This window comes from Diabrotica virgifera, chromosome 5 (assembly GCF_917563875.1).
Source record: "Diabrotica virgifera virgifera chromosome 5, PGI_DIABVI_V3a".
Taxonomy (NCBI): domain Eukaryota; kingdom Metazoa; phylum Arthropoda; class Insecta; order Coleoptera; family Chrysomelidae; genus Diabrotica; species Diabrotica virgifera.
This window is the reverse complement of record NC_065447.1, coordinates 106030581-106035669: the sequence shown is the minus strand read 5'-3', so window position 1 is coordinate 106035669 and position 5089 is coordinate 106030581. Positions and strand designations below refer to the sequence as shown.

General features: G+C 34.8%; 1 long non-coding RNA gene across 1 annotated transcript; it reads left to right on the top strand.

Annotated features, from left to right (window-relative positions):
* Positions 1–725: 725 nt before the first annotated feature.
* Positions 726–2460, top strand: LOC126885079 (uncharacterized). The gene is made up of 2 exons (XR_007698273.1): positions 726–1130; positions 1613–2460. It is a non-coding gene; the product is annotated as an uncharacterized LOC126885079 (long non-coding RNA).
* The last annotated feature ends 2629 nt before the right edge of the window (positions 2461–5089 follow it).

Genomic DNA, 5089 nt, shown 5'->3' with positions numbered 1-5089 from the left:
ACGGGGTAGCTTCCGATTACTTTTGCGCTGAAGAAAAAATAGGGACTGACATTTTTTTCATTATAAGTCACTTAGTTTTTGAGCTAGAGACTTCTTTTTATTTCTAGAGATAGATATTTTTAAATTCTTTAAATTAGTTTTAACAAGTTATTCTCGAAAAATGCATATTTTTCTCGTCTTTTGACTTTGAAACTACAATATTTAGCATTTGGCAAACGAGAGCTAACATATAATAAAGTATATCTTGATTACTATTGGTCTTAAAGAAAATTAAAAAACACGGTTTTGTTTATTTTTTTCAAATAGTACATTTTTGTTAAGTAAGGTTGTTTTGATAAAACGAAAACTTTTGAAGTTATTAGCAGAAAACTGATTAAAAACATTGATTTTTCGATATAATACTAACAGTTTCGATAGCGAATAAATCGAAAACTATTAATTTTATCAAAAAAATGTATCGAACATTTTTTGCTTAGAATGAACGTTTTTACCAACTTTTGCGGTCAAAATATAATAAAAAATTTCCACCCACTATAGGGGGTGGCAACCACCCCCATGGTAAAAGCGCCTTTCGGCATCATATAGATTTTGATCCTTGGACTATCCACTACTTATTCTCAAATTTTCAAGCAAATCGATCCATTCTGTAAAAATTGCGAGGTTTTGTCCTATTTCAAGCTTCATTACTTGGACTATTAGAAATAGCAAATCAAGAAAGTTGTAACGATGCGTGATACGTATCGTCACTTTATAATAAGCATTACAAAATATTTGGAACACTCTCACTAGGTATGCAACCAACGTTACAGACACTTGTATTGAAAGTTGCTGTTGATCGACGACAAAGTTGGTAACTTTGGGAAATTCAGAACCTAGAAGTTGGTTTGTGTGTCGATACGGCTTCCGGCTGACGTGATTGTCATTGTAGAGGGACCGGATCGTCACTTCAATCTCGGCTTTTGTGGAAGCCAGACCTCACACCAGTGGCCATTACGGAGAATATAAAATTTTGGTTGAAATGTTTTAAATAGAATATTAATTTACGTGAGAAGGAGTTGTTTTGTTTTTGGTTAAGTGTTTGAAGAGAAGAGTTTTTGTGTTCCAACACCTTTTTTTTTGAAGAGTAATGGGTATGTATTGAAGAAATGTTTTTCATTAAATAAAAAAAAATAACCCTTTTATTCATTCTCAATATCTCACATATATTATCTTTAAATGAATTGTTATTCGTCAATCATCAGATTTGCAATATTTCAATACCATCGCACTTATTTTTTCTACAGAGAAAAGAATTCTTTCTAACTATATACTTCCAGTTCAAAATCAGGTTGGAATCAATGACCATTCTTATTCTCTCATTTATATAACTCCTTAAAGTAGTCTTGATTACCAGGTTCATATTTACTTGTTCAAATACTTCCTTATATTCGTTTAAAAAGGCTCTTTCCAGTCAAGGACAATCAAGGTCACTGACATTTCAAGCAAGTACATCAAGCTTAATTTTTTACTTAGATTTTTTCTCTGTCAAGTTCTGATAAGGTGGTACACCTTTTTGCCTAGGCCTGTTCTTGTGTGTTCAAGGCAATCAGCTGATCAAAGGTTTTGTTTTTAGCCACTGGTGGAGACCAAGATTAAGTCACCCCAAACAAGTTTTGAAATGGAATAGACAATCATTTTGGGTTTTTGGGCATTGGATGGAGTTTAGTTTTGGTTTATTTTCTTTGGGAAAATATATAGTTTTCCGGTGCTAGGAAGTAGCTCCTTGTCGCACCTCATCTTCATACCTTCTGGTTGGTGAGAAGTACTTCCCCTAAGATAGGGAAAACCGGAAGATACCTTACTTGGCTCTCCCCGTATCAACTACTGGAGTTTGGAGAAGCCACAGTCCTGCATTTAGTAGAAGCGACAGGTTTTTATTGTTAAAATTTACATTTACAATCCTTTTGCCTAATATTTTTTTTTTCAACTTTAACATTTTTAATAACATAGATAACCTTAAAAATCATGTAAATTCAACTCTTCTAAAATCAATTCACTTTATCATATTAAATATTTTCTTTTCAACAAATTTTAGGTCATTTTCAGTATTGTATCTTTATTTAAAATAGTCCGGAGATCATAACCTACCTGGTAAGATAATGTGCACACTATCGTAAGGTTATTACCTCATCTCTTTAATAGTATTTATTTCATTCGTAAGTATTGTCCGGTTCGTCATTCTGATCAGATACGAAATTGTCAACCAATGTTGTAATACTCTTTAATAATAAGTTTTTGTACATGCATATTCAAATCAACTAATTGTCTTGGTATAATAAATTCAATCCATTTTTATACTGTAATATATAGGTTATAGACAGGAGCGTACTAGCCTAGTACGTCAGGTGTTAGCTAGTTTGTATAAATTGTATATAGGGGTTATAGGTAATTTTTTTCCATTAAACTGGTTGGTTGTACATACTTATATGTTTTATTATCCTACCACTTTAATAGTCTTAGTTAGGTACAGCATTATAGGTCACGTGGAGAAGAATTTATTCAATTCTTCCCTGGCGCTCAACACTACTTCTGAATATCTTCTTGGTCAATAGTTCTTTTCTTGTCATTACTCCTTATATTAATTTATTTTCTTTATCATTCAAGTATTTCAGTAGGTACCGTCTTACTAGGGCGTGCAAATACGGCCTGATCCTTCCCTGAGCCCTACTGTTTAGTCTCTTCAATTTCCAGCTAGCCTATTTCTGTAAAACTTTAGTCATTTATTAAGCTACCCCATTCAAATAGAATAATCATACGTTACAATTGGCGCTCGCCAACGTGGAGCCCGATTTTCAGTAAGACAGTACCTCTCTTTATTTTGTTGCTCATTGTAAATTTTTCTAGTAAGTATCTTTCTGGTTCATTGTTGTATATTTTGTAATTATATAGAGATAAATTTTTGATTCCTTTTGTGCGTTATTTGGAAAATACACTAGTGCACTTGTATTGCTGTATTGGTACTATTTTAATTTATTTAAAATAATAATTGTAAATCGTGAGTAGGATAATATTTGAATAGGTATATTGGTTGACATTTCGGTCTGGTCGGTTTGGTGATACCTGGATATTTATTTTTGAAAAATTTTGAATTATTTATTTTTTTGATATCTAGGTACATTACTACTTTTGGATTTAGGTGCAGCCGCAATATACTACAGTTAGCTAAATTTTTGCTTATCATACCTATATATAATTTATAAAGTTTTCATTTTTTTTATATACATTTTCGTTTAAACATCTACTTAAATTATTTTAAATATCTACCCCAAATATATATCTCGGTTATATTTGGTTTGTCGGTTTGTTAGGTCGTTAGTTTAGCAGCTCGTCGGTTGAGCAGCTTGTTTAGTAGATTGTCGGTTAATTGGGTCGTTAGTTTGTTGGGTTGGGTTCGGTTTGTCGTTGTTGGGTTGGGCTTATTGTTACTAAATTTTTCCTACCACCATGTGTACCTTTCAGCCAGAGCATTTATTAGTTAAGGAGGTAGATTATGAGTTGAGGATAAGAGAAATAGAGGTTGAAGAATCCGCTAAATGTGATAAAAAACGCAGTCTATTGCGCGGTGCTCTTAAACAAGAGCAAGGAAATAGGAGTTTCCGTCAGATTTCAGCTGCAGCTATTCCTTTCCTGGAACAACAACAAGGAATAAATGAGACACTAGAGGATCTTACGCAAAAGATAAATAATTTTAGAGGGACTGTCCATGATAGCATGTATTCTAGATACATTTCACGTCTTGCTCATATCTCTGGTCGTGTCCACTTATTATGTTGCTCAGATGAGGAGCAACAACTTTACAAACGCTCTATGTCCATTAGGATTCTCAGTCTAGAAGGTGAACTCGATTCTCGAGTAAATCCTCTAGCCATGTCCACTCCTGTTTCTTCAGTTCAAGCCTCTAATTCCTTGTTACATCCCAAGCCTGTGCAGGTACATAAGTGGGGAGTTTCGTTTTCTGGTGAAGGTCATTATGACCAAGTAATTTCATTTTTAGATAGGGTAGAATGTCTTCGTGTTTCGAGAGATGTGAGTGAGGAAGATCTTTTTTCGGCTTCTGCCGAATTATTTACAGGCCATGCTTTTACGTGGTTTATGAACAACCGTGGTAGCTTTACCACTTGGACTGATTTGGCTCAGAAACTAAAATCCGATTTTCTGCCTTATTCTTTCCAAACTGATCTCTTAGACGAGATCAAGAACCGCAAACAGAAACCTGGAGAATCAGTGACTATGTTTATTAACACTATGTTGGGTATGTGTAGTCGTTTAGATACTCCTTTAACAGATAATGCAAAAATTAAGATAATTTTAAAATGTTTGCTACCTTTTTACCATGCCCAATTGGCACTTGTTGATATAGCCACTATCGAAGACCTGACAGATAAGTGTAAACGGTTAGAGGAAACTCTATCCTGGTCTTTTCATCCTCCTACAACATCTAATTCTGGTGCTGGATTTAACTCTCACTCCTCGAGAAATCGTTCTTTGCAATCTAGACCCCATACACCGAATGTGTCTGTGACTACTTATTCTTTGTCTTGCTGGAATTGTCAGGGAATTGGTCACGCATTTCGGGATTGTTCCAGACCCCAAACCCGGATTTTCTGCCACGGTTGTGGTAAAGATAACACACTGAAACGAAATTGTTTTAAGTGTTCGGGAAACGAGCATGCAGAGGCTCGTACCCTGAGCGTTCCTCAAACAGCAGCCCCATCAGGGAATATGACCGCAGCTGTAGACGAAGCTTCAGGTCCAATACCCGCCAGCAGCTCAAACACACCCTCTCAGGAAGGAAGAAACACTTCCAACCGGAGACCTGCACGCAAACCGAAATCAGGGAAAAAGTAATTGTTAGTAACACTTCAGTTGACTCGTGCGGTTCGCTTGATCGATCGTAGATTATCCCCTCCAGTCTTAAACTGGAATTTTAGTAATAAGCATAATCAAGACAAGGAAACAGTTCCAAATTCTATACCATGTTGTACGTTTGTAAATAATAATAATATGTCTATGTTAATACCAGATAATTTTGAAAATAAATCAGATATTT